Raw genomic sequence first — 16,085 nt, 5'->3', positions numbered from 1 at the left:
GGCGGCCAGTAGCTAATCGAGAGAAAGAGGAGGGGTTATACTAATTTCTCCACTATGAATCAATATGGGTAGAATCAGCACTCCTCTTCCGCCTCCTCCTCACCCTCTCTCCTTGACACATGAAAGATGATGTTTACAGCTTGAAGTAAAATTCCAAGAAAAGCACAAAAAAGCTTCCATCTACCTATCAAGGACAATAATTTTAAATTTTGCATGCAAAAATATCTAATTTTACTAACTTTTCCTGGCTTTGCTCTACCAAAGAATCTATTTTCTCCATCCACCAAGAATTCCTTTCTCACCTAAAGGAAATATCTCTTTTTTTTTTTGTAATTTTTTTTACTGATTTCTACCTCTCTCCTACCAAGAAACCTTGCTTACTTTCATTCCCCACAGTACTCACAGCACTCATACCTCTGCTTTTCAGTAGAGGAAACCACATGTCTCTTTTGGGTTATATCCAGCTCCCACCAAAAGACACTCGAAGTTGCTCCTTTTTTCCAGGAGTAAGAGTAAGAGAATCAACTCTAGCATGTCTGAGGACACCTCAGAAAAGCAGGACATCTTCTTTAATATGTGCACATTTTAAATACCCTTCTGAAAAACAAATTTCATTTTGGCAGTTGACAAAAAAGTGCTGACCATGAAGAATTTGGGGAGCAAAGTTCTGATGACAACAAAGTCAGTTGTGGGTTTTTGGGTGTGTCCTTTTGGGTGTGAAATGTTACTATTCAGCAAGTAGTCTTTATAATCATGAATGAATGAGTCCATTTCATTCCAGTCCTAATGCTTTCTTGATACATGATCTATCAGTCAAAGAATCATAGAATCATATTCAATGTCAAAATCCACATCTGCTTTGCTCCTACTGGGACACTCATGCAAAGATAATTCCCAATGGCAGATATACAGTTCCTTATTGTCTTCCCTTCCACTGTGAAACCAAAAAAAACAGAGTACAAGAGAAAATCTGATTCGATGTCACTAAAAATACCCTTCCCCCCCCTTTTTTTTAAAGCAAGTAGAGTGTGCTTTTATTTCCATTTTAGAATCATAGAATCATAGAATCATAGAATCATTAAAGGTTGGAAGAGACCTCCAAGATCATCGAGTCCAACCATCAACCCAACAACACCATGCCCACTAAACCATGTCCCTAAGCGCCTCATCTACCCGCCTTTTAAATACTTCCAGGGATGGTGACTCAACCACTTCCCTAGGCAGACTGTTCCAATGTTTAACTACTCTTTCAGTAAAGAAATTTTTCCTTACATCCAATCTAAACCTCCCCTGGCGCAACTTGAGGCCATTTCCTCTCGTCCTTTCGCCAAGAATCATAGAATCATTTTAAAGCAAGTAGAGTGTGCTTTTATTTCCATTTTAGTATGAAATAGTCTCTGTTTTCCCCCTGGGATCAGCTGATTTCTGCTTCCTGCAGTCTCTGTAACTTATCTCAAACCAAAGCAAAGCAAAGCAAACCAAACCAAACAAGCAATGCCAATGTGGAGCAAAAACCCACCAGCTGCTCCTATGTAGATAGGCAGCCAGAGTATTTCCAGCCTTTCCCTGCAAATTTTGTGTTCTAGATTTGCTGGCAGTTGGCTCAGTGTGCTGTTCCTCCAGGAAAATACACCTAAAATGATGCAGCACCCAAGGCACTTGTGTGATGTTTAGAATTGCTATGAGCAGCACAATCTGATAGTGACATTTAACCATGTTGTATTATGATGCGTTTATCAAGAAATTAACTTTCAGGAAAGAGTTATTCCCCTTTTTTTCCCTTCCCTTCCCTTCCCTTCCCTTCCCTTCCCTTCCCTTCCCTTCCCTTCCCTTCCCTTCCCTTCCCTTCCCTTCCCTTCCCTTCCCTTCCCTTCCCTCTTCCCTTTTTTTCTTCTTTTTTTGAGAAAACATACACATAGTGCTAGATTTTAGTCAGTGCTCTATTGGAGATGGGGGATGTGAGAAGCTTTTCCTTCATTTCAAAAGAGGCGGAGATATCATCTGTTTTTCCACTAGCAGCAAACTCAGATTCCCACTGATATGTCACAGTGCATGTGACATTTACAGGCAGCGCTGCAACTTCCCTCACAGTAAATAACTGCTAGTAGATACTAGCTCTGGTGAGGGAAGAAATAGTCCTAGTTTACATGTGGGAACTGATGAACAGGGGAAATCCAGTGGTTTGCCCAAAGTCAAAGATGAAGTGTCAGTTGATACGTCTCCCAGGTCCTAATTAAGTCATCTAACCAATAAGTTATTTTTCTAGCCCTTCCTGCTAGCCAGAAGAACAAGGTTGGCAAGTGCGAAGGGCATGTTGCTGCTCACAGAAGAGAGAACCAGAGCCACTGGTTTCCTCTCACCAGAGCTGCTGAGCTGGCTGTAGGCACAGACCAGGGAAGCAGTTGCGGAGGGCAGCTGAGAACTGGGGACAACAAAATGCTGTGTGCCTTTGCTATCTCTTTTATCAGTGTTTCAGCCCTGGGAAAGCCATATCAGTTTCTGCAGTATCACCAGTTTGGGTTTGGGTATGTGGGGAAAGGTAGCACCTGCGTCTTATAGATGTCTAATCTCAATTCTCACCTTGCCTGTTCCCTACCAGTACAAGGAACGCCAAGCCCGGCTCTTCGGGTGCTTTCCCTCCAGTGTACACAGATTCACATCTTCTCTATCCCCTCAAATGTCTGCTAAGGCCCCAGCTGCTAGAACAAGGAGCAGTCTGGCCCCAGCAGACCCCCTGGTCTTGCAGAAACAAAACTGAGTTTGTCTACACTGCTGAGAGAAGACTTCAGGGGTCTCTGCCCTAATGTACTGTAATTCTTTACATATTGAAAACATTTTTACTGCCTTCTCAAAAATATTTACATGGTACCAGTATATAAATAAAGTTTCAGTGAATTGGAACAATTTTTTAGAATTGCTTAGAAATATTTTCACTTCATTTTTTAATTAGAAAAAGCAACTAAAATCTGAAATAAAGAGCTCTTTCAGATAAAACCACACCAAAAAAATCCTTTTTGTTACATAGCTTTTGGAACAGAAAGGCAGTTAAAACTGAACTTTTCTAAATTTATTTTCTGATGAGTCAGTATTTTCACACAAAATAACATTTCCCAAACAATTTCCTAAAGGGCTTAGCTAGTCTGTGGATGCAATGAAATACCTGTTCCTCGGTATTGCACTGCCTTTTAGTGTCAACCCACACATTAGCCCTCAATGTTATCCAGGTTTAGCAGTAGAATTAGTGACTTAGAAGATATTTTAATGGGAGTTTCCTTGCAGGTTTTGAACATATCCTATTTTCAGCAGTCTGACTGTGGGACCTTGTTTCCCTAAAAATAATAATGGATGTCAAGCTTTTCCAGTCATTTCAGTAAAGGAGGTGTTTGAGAGGGGGCAGTGCCCTAAGCATCAGACACAGGTTGCCCAGGGAGGCTGTGGAGTCTCCATCCTTGGAGACATTCAAAAGCTTGACTCCAGGTGGCCCTGCTTGAGCAGGGGTGGGTTGGACAAGATGACCTCCAGAGGTCCCTTCTAACCTCAGCCATTCTGTGATTCTGTGATTCTGTGATACCAGGAAGGTAATGAAGGGTGGGCTAATCAGGAGGCTCAGGTTGAATTTGCAGTCTGTTTTGTAAGGTGTGGACATAAAAGAAATAACTTACTTTAAATGTTATGGAGAAGGGGGAGTCAGTGGTGGGATTAAAAAAGAGAGGTGATATAGATAAAGCAATGGCCTGAGGAAGTCATCTTAATGCAACAGAGTGGATAGGGAACAGATTGCAGGGGGAGCTGCATTGCCACGATTACAGAAATAGCTATGCCAGTATAGCCTTCCACTGTACTTCAGGACATTCACGGAGAACATATTTAAGGTTCAAATTAACAAAAGAATTTTCTGTAGACGCGTTACATATAAATGACATTTATAACCAAAGCTGGTTTCCTAATTAGTAATAACCCCATTGCCTGTTTTTAATATGTCTGTACAGTATATTTGAAGTTCTCTTCTATCAAATTTATATATACTGTATTTTGAAGTTTTGCTCTAACACAAATAATTGCATACTGTATGGTAATACATCTACAGATGTTACTCTGACAGAGATACACCTTTTTATTCAACTCAGCAACCATAACAGTGACTATATGTTTAAAACAATAATAGAAGAATTTAAGCAATAACAAAAAATCAATTTGTTCATTTTTAACACTGGAATGTTAGTAATGACAAAACTGGCTTGCTGTGTCGCCCCTTTGTGCTGGAGGCCTGATAGGATGCCATGATGAGCTTGCTCTTTTAAGCCTGAGGGCTTAACATTAGCAGCATATGACAACTTTCTTATCAGAGTCCGCTTTGCAAAACACACAGGGAGAAGGAAGTGGACTGGATGCTGTCATGTATGGGATGGTGTGGTAATTAAGCAACACTGTTCAAGCATGAAGAGAGCGAAAACCAAGGGTTTCACTGTAAGGCTTCTTACATGATCGCAAAACACGCCAGTGCAAAGCTCTTTTGCCTTGCAATAAGGGACTTTTTATTTAAGGGGGAAAAAAAAAAAGCGCAGTTATTAAACTCAGCATGGAGACAATCTGAAACAGGATCTTCATCAATCAGATTAACTACTTTCCAAGATGAAAGTAGATGAGGCACAGTGTGAGCCTGAGAAGATATTTATCAAAACCCATATTAATAACCACTTTCAGCCTTCTCCTGACAGATTCATCTTAGCTTCCATGTTTAACATTTGAGTATCATATGTTTTTGTCAGGATCAGGCTGCTAAGAGCATCAATTAATTAATTCCTCTGAAGTATGGTTTGGAAAGGTAATAAAGTAACATTCCCTAAGGCCAGGACCAGTACTGGTAAGCAGCATTCTGGTGCTGTGCAATTTGTTACTTCAGAAAGAAATTAAAAGCACAGAATCATTTCCACTTTTAAAAGCAGAATATATTCAACTTTATTTTAATAAAATTGCTGAGAGGGATCCATTTTTTTAAATAATAGTTTCAAAGCAGATAAAGAATGTTGCTGCCTTTTATTTTTTTTATTTTAATAGGAAAAAGTAGAATGCCTCTGGCAAAATAAAAGGCAAAAAAGATGACTAGAATATGTCTCAATATTGTTATTTACTTGTTATCATTATTATGATTTGCCTTGTTATTTGGGTCTTACTGTTCTGTTCTGGAATTTTTGCAGTGGGTTTAAGGAAGCCTGCTGACAGAACAGAGAAATTAACCCTTTCCTTGTTTCTACTGCTGCCACCTTTACACAGGGAATTTTTAATGTACCATAACTTCTCCATCCTCTCCCATGTTTAAAAACAGTGCAATTCTTGTTTCTTTTACTCTATAAGAAAGGAGGTTTTTGCCCTGTAAGTAGTGGAAGAAAAGCAAGGATAAAGAGCTGTTTGGTAACATAGGAAAACATCAAGAGAGTCTTTTTTGGCATTTTTAAAATGTTAAGTGGTTGAATCTGAGTACCTTGCTTTAATCTTGCAAAATATATCCACCCTTTTACTTCCACATCCTTCTAGTCCCACCACAAACAAAGTAATACTTCTATGCAAAAAGACATATGTATTTAAACTCTTGATGGCAGCTCTTTTCTCACTGCCTGTGGGGAACGTCAGCCTATATAATTAGTGTGCCCTAATGACTCTATGAGTCAGATCAAAATACTCTGCTCACCAGTCACTAAATAAATGTCTCCACACATTTTCTATGAATGTATTTCAGTCTGGTCTTGTGATAAAATGAGATCCAGGTGGCCATACCCTACATGTGTATGTGAAGTGTATAAACGTGTGGCTGTGATACCTTTGCCTGTCAGTTCTTGTATATACCTACTGAGTACTTTGGCCACTTTCAGACAGTTTGGGATAATTCTGAAGGCATTTAGGTTCATGGGAACTAACTACTCTGCCCCTCAAGAGAGGTAGAGACACAATCAATCACAGAACAGGCTGAGAATAAGAATAGTGAAGTTGTTTTGATAAAGATCAACGAGGCAGGGACCTTTTTTCTTTCCCCCACAGGAATAGTTCAGATCACTCCTAAACTTGAAATGCTCCTGATGTTTTATAAGAACTCTGCTGACTTATGTTCCTATACTACATGTTGGGGCTTCATCTGGACGCCATTATTCAGGGACAACAGACCAAGCGATCCCTGTGTAGCGTCATCTCCTTTCCCCAAGAATGGAGGCCAGAAGCCTGCAAACTAGACTTCCCACCAGACAGTGTGTCATCATTTCCAAAATCAACTAGTTTCTAAGGAATATGCATTTTTTGGTAAAAATTTATTTGGTAGTCAAAGAGCCATCAAAAAATTACATTTTACATGCAAAGGTATAATTTTGACCTCTAACTTTCGAGGAAATGGCATTTTTCCTTTTTCCAGAGGGGAACCTCTGTCTGCTTCATTGTTCACACTGGGAGTGAAAAGAACTCAACCATCCCTTTCCTCAACCAGAAAGCAAAATTCTCATCTCTTACAGAAGCTGGAAGAAAAATCCATGATATCTGTATTCAGCCGTGATTTTTTCACTTGTATTCTAACAGTGCATGTGACCAGTCATCGGCGATTTCTGGAGATCCATTCTGCAGAGATCTTAGAGCACTGTCCAGATAAGCTCAAAACATATTGTAGGGTCTGCAAAGAACTTGCTGTGTCCTGACTCTAATAAACAGCTGAGCAAAGCATTCAGTGTTTGCGGCAGGAAACTGAGACTGGAACAGATTACCTCTGGCAAGTAGGGCTGTGTGTCAACTCCCCTGACCATGCTCAATCTTATGATGTGATGTAGATGTTGCTTGTTCCTAGTCTTCTGAGAGTTATTCCCAAGTGGCCCATTGGTCCTCAGGTTGCTGATGTTAATCAGCCTTTTTTATTGCCCTTGGGATGGCACTCATGGGTAGATGCAGCAAAGGGGAGAGAAAAGATGGGAAACAGGGTTAATTGAACGCAGAATTTTCTTAAAGAAAAGGTTTGGCCTACAGTGTATACAAAGTCCATTAACTGTTTTCTGAGCTGTCAAGCGTTGTTTCTACTTGGGTCTCTCTCATTATTAGTTGATATTGCTGAGGATTTATGCTTGTTTGGTTAAAACGAAACAAATCTAATATTTTTCAGGTAAAACAAAGAAATAGCTTAGCACAGCTAGACTGTGTTCATATTCAAGGTCAGGAGTAGGGACAGACATGAAGGTGTTCTCTGGCCCATTAGATGAACTGGTATGAATCAGATCCAAAGTCCTGTGGAATTCCTCTTGGCTTGGAGTCACTCTCTTCTCCAAGTATAAAATTGTTACGTATGTATTCAAAACTAAACATATTTGCAGGAACATACAAGTGTGAAGGGGTTTGGTTCAAATTCTTTGCACCATGCTCTTTTCTAAAGTTTAAGGTAGCTATAAGTGAATTAGGGAGCCTTTTCTGTATAACACAAGGGGACTTTAACGAGAGCATGAGAAGACTGTTTAGCAGCCAGCCAGAATCACCAGCTGAGGTCTCTGGATTTGCATTCAGAGGTTACAGAGCATACAGCAAGAGGGAGGATTATGGAATTGAAAGGTCTTAGGCACAGGCAGGCTGAGTTTATAAGTGCTGTAAAGGAAACGGAGAAAAAATCTCAGGAAGCTGGGAACTGAAACAAAACTAGCTTGTCTCATGTTCTAATTTGGCTTCAGAGAATTAAAGGCTGATCTCTTTGCTAAAACTCGGAGATTGTAGCTGAACTCTGTGAGCATCAGAAGATCTACTGTTACTGTCTTTCCTACTAGGGTGATTGTTATTGCTGGATAACAAAGGTGTACATCAAAGCAGAAGGATTACCATGATTTAATACCACTATTCTAGTCTGCAATTCTGCAAATGGAATTGATTATTTTGGTGTTTACAACTATGTAAAGTTAACATTTAGAAACGCACACCACGTCTTACTAAGGTAGTTAGTGTTAAAGAAACATCATCAAACTAAGTGTATGCCCACATGCTCAGCTGACCCAAAGCAGTGTGACCATGCTGAAAAGTAAATTTTGCTAGGTAGGATCTGTGAGGCACTAAAATGAGTATACTGCTTAAGATCAGTACAAAGCACTGGTGCAGACCAAGAATAGACTCTACACCCTGAATACGGTTAACACTGTGAAGAGGCTTGTTGTAGAAAAAACAGCCTACAGTTTCTGCTACAGCATCCTGGGAATCGGAGACCTTTTAAAACAAATATTTCCTTTCATGAAGTTTTGTGCTGTGCTCCACAGGGTCACTGGGACAGGTCAAAAACATGATCACAAATATCTTCTCTGTTCCTCCTGCTTTGAAAACATTTCCCTGCTGTTTGCTGACTATCAGTTCTGGTTACTTTGTGTTACTCCTAAAGCCTGAGGAATGAAACTAAAGATCAGCACAGTGCTGTTAAACACACAAAGAGAGACAACTAAAAAAAAAGAAGAAAATGAAGCATTTCTGCAAGTCTCTTTTACTATTACTGAGATGTTGAGGTTGTATGTATAGTACATGAATATGTATGTGGGTAGCAGCACAGTATGGAGTGGAGCCGCAATACTGAAGGCACTGATGTGCCTTCGTAAGTAAATGATTACGGTCAGATAGGTCATAATTCCTGAACATAATAATGTAGAATATAATTCTTTAGAAGATCTGAATGGAGTTATTGTGGTTAGTTTTTCATCCTGTGGAGGTCCACTGATATTCAGGATCATTTGTGTAGCAGTGTTTGTATACTGTCTTAGCAGTTAAATTTCATTTGTGGTGTTTTCAGTCTAGGTCAAGTTACAGGGTCTCTCTGTTTGGCTTAAAAGGGAGGGAATCTGTGAAGCTCCTCTCTGAGCATTATTGTTCTGTCTGAGAACCTGCCAATTGACAAAAAATATGCAATTTTGCTGAGTCAAAATGGATGCTTCCTGTTAAACAGCTCTTTCCAAATACTGTTTAAAAACCCAAATCTTGAGAGAGACACTCAGGGTGTCCGTACTTTCAATAAATATTCTGCTGCCCTATTGCCATACTGAAATGCATACTTTCTACAAACAAGGGTTTGGTAACTTCAAGTTACAGCCTAGCATACCTGGCCACTGGCCTGGCTCCCAGATGACATCCAGACAAATGTCTTCAGTCTTTCTTACATTTGCATGGAGCTGTTTTCAGTGTTCATGTCCTTGGGCAGAATCTTAGGTGGCAGAGAGTGTGTCTGGGATAACAGGACTGTAGTTGTGGATTATATGGGGCTTTTTGGCAGCTTTTCTTTCCTCCTTGACTATCAAACTCCCATTTCTGCCTTTCTTTTTATTTTTTGTATTTACTTCTTCCCATAATTTCACTGCTTAGGGTCACTGCTTAGTCTATGTAAACCACTTGGCCCCACTGTGGTTCTGTATCATGCCTCAAAGAGGAAGAAATTGATGAGGTCTGTATTTATGTATCATACTTATTTTTAATAGCTTGATATGCCTTTTTTACCTCCCTATGGTTTTTGAAAGCTCAGATGGAGTTTCTTTATCCTTTTGTTTCTTGTTTGCATACTGACCAAAGGCAGTTGTGCTTGTTGACAACTACATGCTCAGAATGACACGAATCCCTTTTCAAAATGACATAGCTAATGGTCTGCACATGCAAGTTTCATATATTCAGCTGTAAAACTACAAAGAATCCCCTTGCTGTCACCTCACCCATGAGCTGAAGTTTGTCCTATGGATTTGGAGAAACAATGTCCTGCTGCTTACTTTTACCAGTAAATAATGTATGCCCAGAGAGAAATAGAAGTTTTTAAAATCAGGAACTTAGAGAAATCTTGTCAAAATAATTTAATTGCAATACCCAATCTAAAACATCCATGAAACCTATAATTCTCTAGAAAACAATTATTCTGTATTACTGATCTTTTGAAAAAGACTCACTGATTATTCCTTGTTATTGATTCTGACGGGAAGCATAAAATGGAATGTCCCAGCTGGTCATTAGAAATTGTATTCCTATCAGTTAAAGTATTGGAATTAGACTGAACTGTATAACTGTATTTTTAGACAAACTATTGCTCTCTGTTAAACAAACTCTAAAGGTAACAGGAGACCACTACTGATACGTCCTGGCTGAAAACATTTCACCTGAAGGAATTAGTCCATGCTTCTTGGACCCACAATTATAATGCCATCTGGCAGATATGATTTCAGCACCAAGTTCTTAATGAGATAATGTCAAGCCAAACATGGATTCAGGGTACAAAAGAGTTTAATAATCTTTTATTTGCCATATTGAACATTTGCATATACTTTATGAGAACAGCTCTTAGAAGAAACTTTTTACCTTCTAGCATTCTTTAAAATACTGTGGCATATAGCTCTTTCTGAAACATCCATAGTATTTTTTTTTTTTTTTTTTCCTATTTAGATTTTTTTACTCATGTACTGGGATTCAAATTTATGTTAAAATAATTACATTATGTCACACATAACACATTTTAAGATCTAAAGGAGGTAATAGTGGAATACTGAAGATCCTGTGTTCTCCATTCCAATCAGTTTAAGGTAGGACAGTCAAACATTTGAAAATTTGAACTCTGAAGTCCAGCTATCCCTTGTATTACTGAATTGGGTAAATTATTATAAGCAGACGAGGGCACAGTTTGATTTCCAGGGATGCATGTGTTTGCATATTCACACACACATCAAAGTCAGTAATCTGCTCAAACTTAGATGGCCTGCCAGTATAACATTGCTAAGATACAGCAGTTCTTTTATGCCAAGTCGCACAAGGAACAGTAGTATTAGCAACATGTCTGATTGCTCTCAACTTCTTAGCCATGATGAAGGCTGAGGGCAGTCTTCAGTTCAATCTGAGGTGAAACAGAGAGATTTAAACAAAAGGATCTTGTGCAGGCATATCATGCACATTGTCTAATGTAGCTGTGGGCGTTCTCATTATCCACATAATGGAAAGGCTCTGGTTAAGATTCATCTTGCCTTGGTTATATGTAATGCATCTGTCCATGTTTGAATTAATTGTGTAAGTCCCATTATAGTCAATGGAGATAGAGCCAATACAGTCAATGGCATCTAGAGAGCAGTTCATCTTGTCCTAAATCTGGTCAGATGAATTGTTCTGTAAATTCCATTAACTGTATTGATTAGCTCTCCAAGACTATAATGGAGTCCAGACAGTAAGTCTGTTGTAGATAGGCTAGATAGTAGACATCTAGAGTAAGAATTTCATGCCCTCTGCTGTTCTTCACTAGTGTGAAATCTGGTTGAAATACTAGTGACTGGTGTCTCAAAGGCAAGTCAATACAAGAAGAATACTCAGGTTACAAAAGAACTTCACAGAGGAGTAGTACTTTATCATCACAGATCTGACTGCCTAAATAGCATACAGCGTTGGAAGAAAAGGACTGACTTCTGCCTGCTCTTTTGGATTCGTGGAGAGGCCCACAAGATCCTTTTCCATCCATAACCTCATATGGTTGTTCAGGCTAGCATATAAATCCTCAAACTTGAAGGAACTTTGTCTACTGTCTGAATGTTTCCTCTGTGTCTTTTTCAGACCAAATAGCATAACAATGCAATGAGCTCAGTTGGTCACTCACACAAAGCTAAAAAGAAACACTTCATTGTCCTTCTCTGCCGACTTGCCTTTGCGTATTGTGGTGTCTTCATAAATTCTGAGTTTACAGAGCCCAGAGAAATTACTGTAATCACCTAATCAGCCCTCCTGACAGGCTTGGCCATGAGATTTCCCTGAACAATAACTGCTTGAATCTGGACCACATCTTGATTTAAAAAACAGCCATTGGTGAAAAATCCATCATTGTCATCAATAAATAGTTCTAGCTAAAACTTTCCCCCTTATTTCCCATATGAACTTTTCTAGCCTTTATAGTGATCGAAGCAGTGTGCTAGAACGGAAAGCTCTCCGTTATCATGTTTTTCTTCCGTTGGCACATAGTTATAGATGGAGCAGCAAGGTCTTTTTTTTTTTCCTGCTGACTAGATATGTGCAGTAGCTGCCAGAATGTAGTTAGTGTCTTTTTCCACCCTGTCTTATTGGAGCTGTTTCACATCAGATAACTGATTAAATATTTATGACAGTGGGGGCTTGGGTCTCTGTTTTTTGTTTCTCAAGGGAATACAATGAACACTGGGTCAGCCTTTAAGTAGCTGGCCCAATGGATTATTTATATGGAATGTCACAGTGCTAAAGAAAGGGTATGATAGATCCTCCTTCCATAGCCAGGATACTCAGTTGTAGAAACTGTCCTTGTCTGAGTCGGGCAAAGGAGGACCTTAAACTAAGGACCCTTGTATGCACGTAACTGCACAACTACTGAGCTATGACTATTCTAGGTGAGGTCTCTTTTCTTTTGTACTGACAAAAAATCCAGCGTGTACCTAAAGACTCTTTCCAATGCAAATTTAATTGCTGCTATGTTAATGTAAAAAGTTTTGATGGAGGAGAAATAGCATTTTCTCCTAGAAGAATGACTGTTGAAAAAATTTCAACCTGTTGCTTTCAAGCTATTGCTGATAACAATCCCTTCTTTACATAGAAAAATTTTCAGTTGTTTTTCTGCTATTCTTGGTCTTGTTTCTCCTCAGATGGTGTGCAAGAAGGCAGATCAGGGCAGAGTATTTTGTTTGTTATTTTCTAGTCACTTCTCACAGAATGTAATTCCTTCCCGCTAAATTAATCATTTCTTGTCTCTGAAAATTTTCTTTTTCCAATGGCAAAACAATTCTACTCTTCCTTTAAACTGATTTCAAGAGAATTAGTTCTCGGCAGAATATAAGATGAGAAGTTTGTGATTAAAAGCATAATGCCACCTTACATGATTTTCAGATAGTGATTTCCTGTCCCAAGTTTTTCAATGCAGATTGATATTTTCCCTTTTGGGAAAAAGCTTAATATTCAAAAGTCCTATTATTTTTCCTCGGAAATATTTGCACAGTTAAATGCCAACACTGGTACAGGCACAGTATGTGCATATGTGTATGTGCATACATACAAGACATGGAGCCACCCTTCGCCTCAAAGCACTTCAATTTGGGCAGACAAGAGAAACACAAACCTGCAGGGACAGCAGTATGCTAAAGCATGTGTAATTATGAGCTAATATATGTCATATTACTGTGTCATATTGTTGTGGTTTAACCTCAGCCGGCAACTGAGCGCCACACAGCTGCTCGCTCATGCCCCGCCCCCCCCGGTGGGATGGAGGAAAGAATCAGAAGGGTAAAAGTGAGAAAACTCATGGGTCGAGATAAAAACAGTTTAATAATTTAAATTTAAAAAAAATAATATACAAAGCAAGTGATGCACAATGCAATTGCTCACCACCGGCTGACCAACGCCCAGCCAGTCCCCAAGCAGCGGCTCCCCCCCGGCCAGCTTTCCCCCAGTTTATGTACTGAGCATGACGTCACATGGTATGGAATGTCCCTTTGGCCAGTTTGGGTCAGCTGTCCTGGCTGTGCCCCCTCCCGGCTTCTTGTGCACCTCCAGCCTTCTCAGTCGGTAGAGCATGGGAAGCTGAAAAGTCCTTGACTAGTGTAAGCACAGCTTAGCAACAACTAAAACATCAGTGTGTTATCAACATTATTCTCATCCTAAATCCAAAACACAGCACTGTACGAGCTACTAGGAAGAAAATTAACTCTATCCCAAAGTATATTTTACTTTGTATAAATACATTTTACTTTGTATAAGTACACATAACTGCTTCAACGTCCAGGCATCAATTTGCATTGCCTTTAAAAAAAATGTAGTACTCCCAGTGCCACAGAATTAAGTATCATGTTGGGATTTAAGGCAATAAATGGTAGCAGCTTTTCAGATTTGTTTTATTGTGAGCACATTGGAAGAGGGTAGCTACAATTTATCTCCCTGCCAGCTTTTGCCCCATGCTGCCTAGCTAAAGCCTGCTGCCAGTGGGGTAACTGGGAGGGAAGGGACACTGCAGCTTTCCATGCAGTGTCAAGCACCTGCCTGCCTGTGTGCTCCTGGCTGCGGGGAGATGGGGCAAAGGGAGTTGCAGTGCCAGCAGGTCAGCACTGGCCTCCTGTGAACAGCCCTTGGACCTTTCATGGTCACCATGCTCAGGGAAATGCTACTGAGTAGATTAGGCCAAATGCAGAGTTGCGGCTGCTGCACTGAAACCTGGAAAGTTTGTTTTTCTGTTATTCTCTCTCAGTTTTATCCCCTGGACATCTGCTTGCCCTCAGCACATGCTTGCTTTGCCTGTATCCGTATCAGGTATTTGCCTGTATCAGGTCAGTGGGACCTGATAAAAACTTATTTGACCATTAAAATACCTTATTACATGAAGTGCTGTGATTCTTTGGAATTTTCTGTCCCACAGAAATGAGTCCTTCCTTACTTCGCAGATTATATTGATCTGGAAAGAACAGCACTTAACATCTTAATTTCAGACTGGGGGTACTTTTAGCAAGGCTTTCAATGAAAGTGGCTAATATGCTGTTACTGCTGATGCTGATGATCTGCATGTTACATCACTGCATCCTTGTATGCTGTCATTCCCTTTGCTCTTCATCCCTTCAAAATATTTCTAGCACTTAGGTTCTCTGCTGTGGCATGGTCCTGGGTAGAGATTTCTATTATTCCAAAGGTTTGGTTTCATAAGAAAAGCTTAAAGGGAATTCTTAAACTGTATGTAAAGAAGGGTAGACATTACACCCCTCAGTGTTACTGCTGGAGAAACGAACCATGAAGTCCTGACAGACTTCAGGTAAATTTCAATTTCTATTGAATTTCAATCTTTTGACATTTATAGTTAAATATAACTTTTGTGTTTTTCAAGTTGGTCTTTGCTGGTACATGGCATTGAAAACAGCACTATTTTTACTGTTTATTTTAGCCTTAATTTTGCCTTGGTTTACCTTCTCTTTACTCCCAGTTTCCCCTTTTCATATGTCTAATCTGTTTTCATTCTGTATGAGCAGTTCTGGGCAAGGTGACAGACCCCTCTGGAGCAGATAAAACCATAGCTGAATCTTTAAGGTTTATTGGTTTCTACTTGTAATGAGGTGGTGGTGATGGCAGCCTTGAGAAGCTGGGGCCAGGCATCTTTGTCGGTTACCTGATTTTGGTGACAAGGTGTGAGGATGGAACATTGGTAAGAAGGACACATAAAGGACTCAGCTTTCGGTGGTGGTGGTGAGCTCTGGGACAGAATGGGTGTTGAGGTTGAGTCTAACAGCAGAAAAAACAGTACAGAATGAAAAATGTCTAGACCCCTGCAACCTATATTGATCATGAGAACAACTTTTGTGCTGTGTGAGTTTCTGATATTTTATCTGAATTAATAAATTTTGGAGGAAGGACATGGAAAGGTGCTTTGACACGATGTTCCCCATTACTGTGCCAGGAGACAAAACAGGAGCTGTGTAACGCTGCCTAAAACTGGGGAAGAGTTCCAGAGTAAAACAGAGAGAGGATAAAGGAACAACAAAGAAACAGCAGAAGTTTTTGGGAATGAAAATGAAAATACTTGGTAAAAGAGAAAGTAAAGAGTGAGAATCATTAATATGTGGTGAAATATCCTGTCACAGTATACTGTACGGTTAACCTTTCTGAACTACTGGAGATCTATTCTAGTTGGTTAAATATGAACCATTTAGCAAAGTTTAGAGATGAAATAACTAACATTACCATTGAATACCATTTATAAACATCAAACTCAAGAAGACTTTAAAGTCTTTTCATATTTGTGACATTTTGCCCTTTTGTCACTACTTTCAAAATGTGTGAATATACCCATTTGTATTAGCTGAATCTTATCTAGTTGGTACTTCTTTTCTGGGTACACTTTACAAATTCTACTTCTGTTGATTTTACTTTCATTAGTATTTTTGCGGTCTCTGCTTGCCGTAACCTGAGCTAATTTTGGGCATTCTCTGCTTAGTCATTTATATACCTCAAACTTGTATACCAGAGTTTCACATTAGCATATTTTAGCAATAACTAACCAGTCTACTGAAACTGGTGATGCTAATCGGCACATTTTAGTTATGTAAAATTGAATATTTTTTGCTTTTCATTGTCTTATCTATGGTCTG

This window comes from Pygoscelis adeliae, unplaced genomic scaffold, assembly GCF_000699105.1.
Source record: "Pygoscelis adeliae isolate BGI_AS28 unplaced genomic scaffold, ASM69910v1 Scaffold15, whole genome shotgun sequence".
Classification (NCBI taxonomy): domain Eukaryota; kingdom Metazoa; phylum Chordata; class Aves; order Sphenisciformes; family Spheniscidae; genus Pygoscelis; species Pygoscelis adeliae.
The sequence above is the reverse complement of the archived record's forward strand: the minus strand, read 5'-3'. Positions refer to the sequence as shown.